The sequence below is a fragment of the Stegostoma tigrinum genome, chromosome 6 (genome assembly GCF_030684315.1).
Source record: "Stegostoma tigrinum isolate sSteTig4 chromosome 6, sSteTig4.hap1, whole genome shotgun sequence".
Lineage (NCBI taxonomy): Eukaryota > Metazoa > Chordata > Chondrichthyes > Orectolobiformes > Stegostomatidae > Stegostoma > Stegostoma tigrinum.
The window spans coordinates 80,841,501-80,854,855 of record NC_081359.1 but is presented as its reverse complement, the minus strand read 5'-3'; the positions used below and the strand labels follow the sequence as shown (position 1 = coordinate 80,854,855).

General features: G+C 40.5%; 1 protein-coding gene across 1 annotated transcript in view; it reads left to right on the top strand.

The window, feature by feature from the left end:
* Positions 1 to 13,355, top strand: part of hsph1 (heat shock 105/110 protein 1) — a 99,931-nt gene that overhangs the window by 1,945 nt on the left and 84,631 nt on the right. The gene's annotated exons all lie outside the window — the stretch shown is intronic.

Sequence of the window (13,355 nt, the reverse complement as noted above, 5' to 3'; positions counted from 1 at the left end):
GCCTCACTCAGTCAAATGTAGTCTTGATGTCATGGGCGGTCGCTGTCACCTAATCTCTGGAATTTAGCTTTCTTTAAACTATATTTTAATCAAGGATATAATGGCATACTTCATATCCTTCCTAGTGAATGTAAACAGCAGGAGAAAAAGCAAGTTATTTCTACAGAACAGCAACAACTCAAGATGCATAGTAAAAGAAATCGTGCTAATGAAAACTTACCCAATTGACTCCAACTTCCCATGCAAATTTATGAATGGGAAAGAATTTTATTCTACATGATTCATTCTATTTGTTCTTTTGATGAAAGATCATTAACCTAAAAAAACCTACATCTCTATTTATAAATGTTGTTTGAACTGTTGGATGTTTACAGCTTCTATTTCATTCTATAAAGGTCTAGCTAGTCTCTGATATAAATTAACTTGTCCTGCATGCCAAGGACACTTTTTATAAAATAATCTACTATGCCAACAATTATGACTCAGGAAGTCTACTTGAAACAGTTGCATTGTTCATAGGTTATTATTTCATTCCTTTTTTTGTTCCATCCTTTTATCAGCTGTTAGCTCTTGAGGGATTTGTCAGCTTTTTAAAAATCATTCGTCAGTGTTTGCTAGTTTCTTAAAAAGATTTTGCATGAATGAGGTGTGGCTGACGAGGTTGGTATTTGCTACCTATCCTTTTTTTAGTTTGCTCATGGGATGTGGCCAGCATTAGCTTCCTATCCCTAATTATGTGGGGAAGATGATAGATTCAAACCTTCTTGAATTAATCATCGATGCTTTCATAGTCACTAGACTCTTAATTCCAGATTTTCTCATACTGAATTCAAATGCCACCCTCTGCTTGTTGGGATTCAAACCCAGGTCCCTAAAACATTAGCTGAGTTTCTGGGTTAATAGCCTATACAATAATATCACTAAGCCATCACCTCCCTTTCACTTTAAAAATTATGTCACATTGTTATTGACCTTTCAGTTAAGAAGAACAGTTGCTTTTTATTCCCCCTATCCATAAAATCCGTCACAATCTTAAACACCTCAATCAGGTCTACCTCAACCTTCTTTGCTCCAAGCAATCTGATCTTACCCAGCCACTCTTCATGGCTGAAATGTTCCATCCCAGGCAACATCCTAGTGAATCTCCATTGCAGCCCCTCCAGTACAATCTCTTTCTATAGTGTGGTGACCAGAACTGCACACAGTACACCGGCTATGGCCTAACCAAAATTCTTTACAGCTCCAAAATAACCTCCCTGCTCTTGTAATCTATGCCACAACTGATGAAGGCAAGGGTCCTGTGCGTATTCATATCCAAACTTTTAACCTGTCCTGCCATGCATCTGTGGACAAACACCCTGAATCGCTTTGTTCCTCTGAGCTTTTCAGTGTTTTGCCATTCATTGAATACTTCTTTCTCTTGTTCCTTCTTCCAAAGTGCATGATGTCATTTGTCAGGATTAAATTCCATCTGCCACAGATTTTAGAATTAGAAATAGCTTTGTTACATGTAGTCACTTACAAGACGCCACTTATGGTGCCATCCTAGGTACAAAACTACCAAGGTACAGATTTTTTAAGTAGAAATTCAACAGCGGGGGGGGGTAAGAATTATAAAAATAAAAGAAATAAAATGTTCAGAATAACCAGTGCCTCCAACCAAGTTTACACTGATAACTAAACTGTAGACCATGCTGGACCTTGACTCCAGACTGTGGTGGGCTTCACCTTAAAGCCAGCAGACTGCTCTGGAATTGTCTTGAGGCCAGAACTCCAAGCTGAGGCCATGCAGGGCTGCCAGACTCTCATGCCAGGCTGCCAAGAGATTATCATGCCAGGTCACAATGCTGCCACTCCAAGCTGAGAATCTGCCATACCAGGTTGTACTGCAATGAGGTCAGTTCAGGACATTGAAGAAGAAAGAAGGAAAACAGACACAAAACTCGCTAGCATCTATGGGCGCAATACACTAAAACTGGCCCGAAGTTGGGAAACCAATGCCATCCAACAGAGTGCCACCCGCAAACAGCTGTACTTCCTGCATGAATGCCTAAGGAAACAGGTACTACCCAAATGTCTCCAATACAAACCTCCCCTTAACACCCCGCTAGCCAAAAGAATAGCTGAGCAAAACGGCCGCAGAATGCTTCGAGAAATGATCAATGATACTCACAACAGACTCTGTAAATACAACCAGGAAATTTTGCGCCAAAAAACTTTACTCACTAACGCGACAGACCATGATGGACAGACACAGTACAACGAGCCATAGACATCAGACAACGGCAAACACAGAAAACAAAACAACTAGACCTGCAGAAAAAACTAGACAAACTCACACAAAATAACAACACAGACAGCACAGAAGCATGGATAAAAAACTTGTCTGACCGACCATTAACAGATACTGAAAAAGCCGTCATAGTAAGAGGATTATATTACAACTTCCAGGATGCGGACAAGGAAGATTTCTTAGCAGCGTTAGAAGCAACACTGAAAGACAACAAACTCACAGAAGAAACCCAGCAAACCATCAGACAGACAGTCACACCAACACTAAGCAGGAAAAAGGAAGAAAACACACTCAATATACAAGAAAGGAAAGCCCTAAAAGAACTCAAAAAAGATCAAAACATTGTTATCCTACCTGCAGACAAAGGACGCTTGACAGTCATCTTAAACCGAACAGACTACATTGAGAAAGCGAATGCGCTGCTTGCACATACCAACACTTAACAACAGGTGGCGACAGACCCGACCCCACAACTAGAGAACCGAATCTCAGCCTTACTCAAAAAACTTCAAAAATCTGGAGAATTAAACAAGAGAGACTTCCAAAAAATGAAACCAGATGGATCTAACACACCACGCTTCTACGGACTACCAAAAATTCACAAACCTGGAGCCCCCCCTCAGACCCATAGTGTCGCTACCTGGAACACCAACCTACAGATTAGCCAAGGAACTACACCAAAGACTAAAACACCTAGTAGAAGACTCCCACCACTCCATTCGCTCCACCCAAGAATTCCTGAACGCCATCAAAGACACCAAGATGGAAAAGGATGAAATAATGGTCTCCTTTAGACGTAACAGCCCTGTTCACATCCATCAACATCAACCTGGCCAAAGGAACACTGACTACACTATTAGAAGAACCGAAGACACATACGCCAGACACCACCAACCTCATCAGGAAGGACAACATCAACAAGCTAGTGGACCTATGCCTCACCACCCACTTCACTTTCAACAACAAAACCTACAGACAAACCAACGGTATACCCATGGGATCTCCGATATCAGGGTTCTTAGCAGAGGCAGTAATGCAGAGACTGGAACAAACAGCTCTGCCAATCCACCAACCCAAACTTTGGGTCCGCTATGTGGATGACACCATTGTCATCACTAAACAAAACAAGTTAGAGGAAACCTTCAAGACCATCAATAATACCCTTACTGGCATAACATTCACAAAAGAGGAGGAAAGCAACAACAAACTGCCATTCCTACATCTCACAGTAGAGCGAACAGCCAATGGGGAACTTCAAACCAGCGTCAACAGGAAAACAACACATACGGACTAAATACTGAACTACAGGAGCAACCATCCCAACACCCACAAACGAAGCTGCATTAGAACATTATTCTAACGAGCCACCACACACCAGCACAGAGGAACTACGAAGAGCAGAAGAAAATCACATATACAGTGTAATCAAAAAGAATGGGTACCCTATGAACACAGTCTGCCAATTCCTCAGCAATAAACCCAAACAAACAGACAAAACGGGCTCAGAAACCATAACCACTCTTCCCTATATCAAAGACATTTCCGAAATGACTGCCAGACTACTCTGACCTCTTGGCATCAGGGTAGCCCACAAACCCACCAACACACTAAAACAGCAGCTGATGAACTTAAAAGACCCTATACAGACAACAAACGTCATCTACAAAATACCTTGCAAGAACTGTGACAAACACTACATTGGACAAACTGGCAGAAAGCTAGCCACCAGAATACATGAACATCAGCTAGCCACAAAACGACATGACCCACTATCACTCGTATCCTTACATACAGATGAGGAAGGACACCACTTTGATTGGGACAACACATCCATCCTAGGACAAGCCAAACAGAGACACGCACGAGAATTCCTAGAAGCATGGCATTCCAACTGGAACTCCATCAACAGACACATTGATTTGGAGCCAATCTACCACCCCCTGAGAAAAAGAACAGTAAATGACATCACCAACCCAAGGAAACCTAACCAGATAAATAGAAAGCGGGACATAACACCAGCACTTCGGAGGCTCACTGATGTTACCTAGAATGGTGACGAAACGTCTGAAAACTAACCTTCCAGCTCAGCGAGCAAACTCACATCCAGAACCTCAACCTGAGCTACAAATCTTCTCAAAACTCGCTAGACATAAAAGAGGAAAAAAAAAGATTGATGCAGCAGATGAGTCATCTGACCAATCTTTTTGTGTACTCCTATAAACATAAGATCTTCTTCCTCACTCAGTCTTTGTGATTGTCCGGAGGTGCTGGTTAGATTCTATCTTGTTCCCTGACACCTATGTGGTAAAGATGTTTGTTTAAACATGTTAGCCTGGATGTTGTCTAGGTCTTCCTGCACATGGGCTTAACTTTTCAGACGCTGAAGCAGTTTGTGAATATTGTTGAACGTTGTGTAAGTGATCATCCCCACTTTTGATCTTAATGAAGCAGCTGAAGATGATTGGGCCTAGGGTACTACCCTAAAGAACTCCTCAGATGTTCTGGAATATGTTGAACATCAACAACCACATTCTTCATCTTTGTATGTCGTCAATGAGCAGAGACTTTTCCAATATCCATTGACTTTAGTTTTGCTAGGGTTCCTTGATGTCATGCTCTGCTAAATGTTGCCTTGATATCAAGAGCAGCGACCTTCACCTTAGCTCAGGTCTTTTCGTATTTGGATGAAGGCCGCAATGAGGTCAGGTGCTGAATGATCCTTGTGAATCTCAAATTGAAGGCCAGCAGTGTCTTTCCATCACTTAAGGGTAATTGGCCATGTTGGATTTGTCCTGCTTTTCAAGGACAGGACCTACCTGGCAATTTTACATGTGTTGAGTAGATGCCACTGTTGTAGCCTAAGTGGAACAGGTTAGCTAGGAGCTCAGCTAGTTGTGAGTCACAAATTTTCAGAACTGATGCTAGGGCCTATTGTCTTTGGAGTACCAAGTGCCTTCAGCCATTTCCTCATTATGTGGAGGGAATTAAATTGGCTGTGGATTAGGGTGAGTTGAAAGACTGTAATGCTGTGAATATGATGAGGAGGTCGAGGTAGATCAATCACTCTCGCTTCTGGTTGAAAATGAAAAAGCTTCAGCCTTGTCTATGGTACTGACATGCTGGGTCCTCCTCTTTGAGGATGGGGATATTTGTGGAGCAGCCTTCTCCTGTTGTTTAGTTGTCCACCATCATCTATGACTGGGTGTAGCAGGACTGCAGAATTTAGATCTGATCAGTTGGCTGAAATCACTGTGCAATCTGTTAGCCCTGTCTATGAAATTGGCTTCCACTACGTGTCACTGCAAGTGGTCTTGTCATGTTGATTCACTAGGTTGACACCTCATTATGGCGCTGTTCCTGGCATACACACCTGCACTGTTCATTGAACCAGGGTTGATTTCCTGAATTAATGATAATGATAGTGTGGAATGAACTGGGCATAAGAAGAGATTTGTTACAGACAGTGATTGAATACAATTGTGCTTATGGCCTACAGTCTGTTACAAATGCCTGGTTTTAAAATGATGTTCGAAATCTATCCCACTTGCTGGGTTCCTTGATGTCACACTCTACTAAATGTTGATATCAAAAGCAGTGACTCTCACCTTATCTCTGAAGCTTAGATCTTTTGTTCATATATGGACTAAAGCCATAATGAGGTCAGGGGCTGAAATGATCCTGGCAAAACACAAGTTGAGAGCCAGTGAGGTTTTTGTTTTGCAAATGCTGTTTGACAGCACTGTCAACAACTGAAGCAGTCCACGTTAAAATGCAACAGGTCCTGGACAACATCCAGGCTTAGGCTGACAAATGGCAAGAAATATTCACACTACACAAATGCCAGGCTATGACCATCACTAATGAGAGACAATCTAACCACCATCCCTTGACATTCATTCATGTTACCATCATTGAATCCTACATTATCAACATCCTGGGGGTTATCAATGACCATAAGCTCATCTGGACTCACCGTATAAACACAGTGCCTACAAGACACCTTGTCACCTGAGACCCAAAGACTGTTTCCATCTATAATGCACAAGTCAGGAGTGTGATGGAAAGCTCCTCAATTGTCTGAATGTGTATAGTTCCATTTAAGGCAAAATTTTTACACCTTCCAGGACAAAACAGCTCACTTCACTGAAAACCACCTCCTCAATATTCATTCCCTCCACCATTGATGGACATTAGGCAGCAGTGTATATCATCTACAAGATGCACTGCAGGAAGAAAAAAAGCATTAAGGGAACTAGAGACTGGCAATAAATGCTGGCCAGCCAGTGATGCCCACATCCTACAAATGAATACATTAAACAAAAGAAAATTAGAATGGAGTATCCTCAAGGTCACTTCTACTAATACCATCAAGAACTGAGAGATTAGTGAGGATGAAATCAAGTACATTTTTTTCCTCTTGTTGTTTCTCCACACTTTACCGCAGGTCCAGTATAACATTTGTGTCCTTTAGGACCTGACCAGCAGGGTCAATATTGGTACTCCGAGCCACCCTTGGCAATGGATATTGAAGTCCTGCACCCAGAATACATTCTGTGCCCTTACAACTCTGTGAATAAATTTTCTTCCATAAAGGGCTGTGGTGAACTAGATGGGTTTTTACAATAATAATAGTTACATAGTTGTCATTAGATTTTCTTTTAATTCCAGGTTTTTATTTGACTTCAGGAAACAAGGAGGAGGGCACGCCCCCAACTATATCAATGGAGCTGAGGTAGAGATGGTCAATAGGGCGAAGCTCCTAAGAGTGACAATCATCAATCTGTCCTGGACCACTCATATTGATGCAATGGTCAAGAAGGCACAAGAAAATCTCCCCTTTTCTAGGAGGGTAAGGAAATTCGACATGTCCATAACAACCCTCACCAACATTTATGGATGCATCATAGAAAGCATTCTATCTGGGTGTGTCGCACTTGGTACAGCAACTGCTGTGTTCAGGACCTTAAGAAACTACAGCAAGGTATGGACGCAGCCTAGAACATCATGCAAACCAACCTTCAATCCATTGACTTAATCTACGCTTCCTGTTGCCACAGAAAGACAGCCAACATCATCAAAGACCTCTCCCAGTCTGGTTATAATCTTTTTCAACTCTTCCATCAGGCAGAAGATACAAAATGCTTAAACACACATAAACAGGTTCAAGAACAGCTGCTTCCAGCTGTTATTAGACTTTTGAATGGACCTCTCAAAATTTCACATCTAATGTACTCAAGGGTAGTGCCAAAAATAGAGGGAGCAGAAAGTTAATGATTTATAGTTGCACTGCTGGCCAAATAGGCCACTGTGCAACTGATATTGGTCTACCACATGTTTCTCTTAACCGTGTTATTGGGAGAGACTTTTTCTTTGATTCCTCTGATTTTGCAAATCCTTCAACCCAACAAGTTAAAGCCTATTAGGCTACTCTGCAATCATGAGAGGCATTCTAGAAATGCAATTCTTTTCCACATTTCAAACACTGCTTTCGAACTGGGACAACATTGCAACATAAATCTCTTCACTTCTTTCAGCATACTATTTGCGGTTTAGGTTATCCCAAGACTGAATGCTCTGGTAAACGTTCAGTGGATCTTTATAGCATCTGTCGCCCTGCCTGCTTTCTTTTAGATCTTCTCTAATCAACCTGTTCAAAAAGATACTATGATACACCTCTTGAACAGTTGGAACTTGAACCTAGATCTACTGGCTTGGAAATAGGGACACTGCCACAAGCCCTTCTTGCTTTATTTTACCATCTTTTCCATAAAACACCTACTGCAGCACTGACATACTTTGTATCTTTACCACAATGACCAGCCCAAAAGAGCTAAGCGATTGAAATGGGAAATATGTTTTGATTAGAAGTTGTAAAGTCTGGGTCTGTATCCATTCTAGTTTTGGAGAGGGGATCTTGTTTAGAGAAATATAATCATGAGGGAGGTCGAAAAGTAGATGAAAGCATGTTTTTTTTAATGATAGAGTTAGAATTAGGGAAAAGTGTGTTTTTAAAAAAATCTTCTATTTAAATTGGAGATGAGAATCTTTTCCTTTCAGAAAATTGAGTATTCCAAACTTTCTTCCATGAAGAGTAGCAGATGCAGTCGTTTTGTGAAAGCAGAGTTAGATTCTTAACCGACTAGAGAATCAGACACTGGAGAATTTTCAGAATTCTCTACATAGAGGGCTGTGGAAGCTCAATCATTGAAAATGTTCAAAACCAGAAATTGATAAGTTCCTACATTCTGATGACATGAGTGGATATGCGAAAGTCGGGAAAACCACATAAATGATCAGAGATGCTCTAATTAAATGACCTATTTCTGCTCCTAATTTGTACATTAATAAGCATGAATGTTGACATACTTTCTCCCTCATTTACTAACCCTCGAAGTGATATTCACAGCCTCGCACTGTAACTTTGGTGTGAACAAATTTGACTTTCAATGTGAATGCAGCCAGAATTTGAGTACAGCATCTGAATTGAGTAAGTCTGTGGAACCAATAGTAACACTCCACCCTGTTTTATTCAGTTCAGGTCTTGGAATGTCATTTACAGTCTAAGTGTCATGTTGCAGAGCAATGGTTTTGGCTTTGCATCAGTTGAAATTTTAACGCGTGTATACACAAGATGCAGTACCTCTGGCTTACTATTACTGTTTATTAACTGTGTTTATTTTGCTTTGAATTCTTATGTGTACTTGATTTCCAGTTACGATGTAATATGTTTGTAATCTTTTAAAAATGTATTTTATAGCTGCACTGAGTTCAGTAACACCAAATTCCTATGTAAATTCTCCAAACCATTTTCACGGGCAACCTCCTGATCTTGCAATCTCATGTGGTCTCTTTACTCCCATCACAATAAGATTGCCTCTGATCATTCACTTGTACCGCTATCCACTTCTATCATCCTATCCTCATCCAATCTTTCCTTCTGTGACTACCTTGAAAATATCTCTATCCCAATGCTTTATAACTGTACTTTCATATTACGAACTATCCAGACTTTGGCCTTCATTTACCACAAAATTCCTGATCCTACCTGTCTACTCCACTCTCTTCACCTTTTAAGAACTAGTTCCAATTAGAACCTTTTTTAAAAAAAACCTTTATTTTGAATGGCACTTACCTCCATTCCCTAAATTCAAGGGGACACAGACAGAACTCTTGAAGTTACCCTCCATTCTGCTGTGTAACTAAGAGTGTGCTAAAAGGGATAGATCGTAAAACCATAAGATATAGGAGCAAAGATAGGCCAAACAGCCCACCAAATCTCTTCAGCCATTCAATGAAATCATAGCTGATGTGAGAATCCTGAACTCTTTTCCTACCTTTATCCCTATAACTTGGTTCACTTAATGATTAGAAATCTATATATCTTAGCCTTGAAAATACTTGATGACCTAATTGTGATAGCCTCCTGAAGTAAAGAATTTCCAAAGATTTACTACCTTCTGCAAGAAAAGGTTTCTCCTCATCTCTCTAGTAAGGCAATTCTTTACGCTAAGATTTTGCCCTCTAGTCCTAGACTTCTCCATAAGAAGAAACAACCTCTCCACATCTACCCTGTCAAGCATCCTAAGAATCTTGTGTTTCAGAAAGATCTCCTCTAATTCTACCTAACTCCAATGAATACAAGCCCAAATTACTCAACCTCTCATCAGAAGAAAAATCACTCAATACCCAGTATTGACAGAGCAAACATTCTCCAGACTACCTTCAATGCCAGTATATCTTCCCTTAGATAAGAGAACCAAAACTGTTCACTGTAATCCAGCTGTGATCCAACTAGCTCTTTGCATTGTTATAATATTCCATTCTTTTTGAAATAAAGGCTAACATTCCAGTTTATCTTCCCTTTCACCTGCTGAACTTAGTACATTTTTGAGATTCGTGCACCAGGATCCCCAAATCCATCTGCTGCAACTTTCTGCAATCTTTCTCCATTTAAAGCAATATTCAGCTCTTCTATTCTTCTGTCTTCTATCTTTCCACCTTTTATATTCAAAGTTTTTGCCCATTCCTTTAACCAGTCTTTGTAAGATCATAAGATTAGCCTCTGTATAGTCCTTGTGTCATCCTCTTTTACCTGCCTTTCCATTTATTCTTGTGTCATTCACAAACTTGGGATATTGCAATCACTTAGTCATCAGTCATTCATGTAAATTGTAAATAATTGTGGCCCCAGCACTGATCCTAGTGGCAATCCACTAGTTAGGGTTTGCGATCTTGAAAATACGCCCTTTGGTCTAATTTTATCTTCTATTAGTTAAGCAGTCCTCTATCTATGCAAATATACAACTCCAAATGCTATGGCTCTACTCTTTTTAATAGCCTTATTGAATGCCTTTTCAAAATCAAAATATATTGCATTTATTAGTTCTCTTTTATCTACCCTGCTTGCTCCCACCTCCAAAGAACTTTAAATTTGTTGGGCATGACTTCCCCTTCATTAAGCCATGATGACTCTGCTTGTACAGGTAGCTGTCCTGTAATGCAACAGTTATGTTGTGTGATCTCACACAATTGAAAATTGCTTTAAAGGGAAAAAGCTATAGCTGTACAGCAGAAATTACACATTATCTAAACAACATCCACTATTCATCAATCACATTATAGCCAATTTGTGTTAATGAAACATATGTGAAAGCAGAACTACCTTAGGCTTCTTAATGCTGTACTATTATATCCTTTTCCAAATGACAGATGTTAAATTAACTGGTCTTTACTTACCTTTATTGTCTCCTTCCCTGTTTGAATAAAGACTGTGTACTGGCAGATTTCCAGTCTTCCAGGAAGATTATTTACTGAACATCCACTATCTCTCTCACTACTTTATTTTAAAATCCTGGGATGCAACCCTTTTATTGCTGTTTGGCCCCCTTTGTCTTTCTAGTATCTTTTTGTCTGTTTATTAAAACCTCTATTATTCTTTCCCTACACCTAATACCACCACCATCACTTGTAGCCCCTAAAGTAGTTCATATTTTTGGAATGCTGTTAGTATCCTGTACTGTGAAGACTGTTGCGAAGTATTTGTTCTACTCTTCTGGCACTTTCTGGCTCACCATCATTATTTCCCCTGCTGCCTCCTTTTCAGGGATGTTGCCTCTTTCTTCTTTTTTATACATTTCAAGAACTCGTTATTTACTAATTTGTACTCATTTTCTCCTCCTTATTGTTTTTGGGGGTTTGTTTTGTTACTTTTAAAGCTTTCCGAATCTTGATTTACCACTAATCTTTGCCATATTGTATATTTATTTTCAATTTGATACTGTCCTTAACTTCCCTCATCAACTATGGTCAGTTTGTCCCCTTCCTAGAATCCTCCTCCATGACTAGGAAAAATCTTTTCTGAAACTCATGAACATTTTAAAAAGCCTGCCGTTTTATCCCAGGGATCTTTTATTCTGAGGGCATTTATTAAACATGTCTCTTTATATATCACCTGATCCAAAATAGCCCGATTTCTGGTTGGCTCCACAGTATATTCCAAACACATTCTGAATTGTTCCTTATGGCTACCTCTGCCAATCTGTCAGTTTAAAACTGAGCTTCCATGAGACACTGCAAGCCATCAGTGTAAAGAATTGTATTCAACTCCAATCTATAACTTCACAGTTTGCCATATCCATCACTCTACTGTCAACATCAAACCAGGGATCCTATGTACGATAGGATAGGGTTACCTGGGTTCAATCAGGATTGTCAGAAAGCATGAAAAGAGCAATACCAGCATACCTAAAATTGAAATGTCAACCCGGTGAAGCTGTAACACAGATATGCGTGCTGAATTGTAAAAACAGCATGTCATAGACAAAGACAAGCAATTCCACAACCAACAGATCAGGTCAAAACTCTGCAAACCTGCTACATTCTGCTACATGGTGAAGTGCTGTTCAGTGACTGTTCACACAGCCTTCATGTCGTGCAATCCCAGCATTGGGTTCCATCTGCATATTAACAACTGTTTTCGCCTCCCTTACATTTACTGGCTCTGACTCTGCCTCAGCTCGTCTGATGCAGAGATCTAGATCCTAATTTGTCTCAATTATCATTGTCATATCACTGACCAGCAATGGATTAGCAATACCTCAATTTTAAAATTGACCCACTAGAATCAGGGTGTCTATGCAGGACGGTGGAAACAGGCAGAACAGTTAGACCATAAGACATAGCAGAAATTAGACCATTCGGCCCATTGAGTCTGCTCTGCCATTTAATCATGGCTGATAAGTTCCTCAACCCCATTCTCCTGCTTTCTCCCTGTAACCCTTAATACCCTTGATAATCAAGCACCTATCTCTCTCAGTCTTAAATGTACTCGATGACCCGGTCTCTCTACAGCCTTCTGTGGCAGTGAATTCCATAGATTCACCACTCTCTGGCTGAAGAAGTTTCTCCTTATCTCCATTCTAAAAGGTCTTTCCTTCACCCTAAGGCTATGCTTTCAGATCCTAGTCTCTCCTACCAATGGAAGCATCTTCCCAACATCCACTCTACATTCCAATGAGTACAGTCCCAGAGTCCTCAAACTTTCCTCATATGTTAAGCTTCTCATTCCTGGGACCATTTTCGTGAAGCTCCTCTGAACCCGCTCTAGGGCCAGTGTGTCCTTCCTGAGATATGGGGCCCAAAACTGCACACAGAATGCCAAATGTGGCCTGAGCAGGGCCTGATAAAGCTTCAGTAGCACATCCCTGTTTTTATATTCAAGTCCTCAAAATAAATGCCAACATTGCATTTGCATTCTTGGCTACTGACTCACCTGCAAGTTTACCTTGAGAGAATCCTGGACTAGAACTCCCAAGTCTGTTTGCACTTCAGACCATGCTTTTGTTCTTTTTGCCAAAGTGCATGCATGACCTCACATTTTCCCACGTCATACTCCACCTGCCGCTTCTTTGCCCACTCTCCTAACCCATCCGAATCCTTCTGCAGCCTTCCCGCTGCCGCAATACTACCTGTCTCTCCACCTATCTTTGTATCATCTGCAAACTTAGCCAGAATGCTCACAGTTCCTTCATCTAGATCATTGATGTGTAAAGTGAAAAGTTGT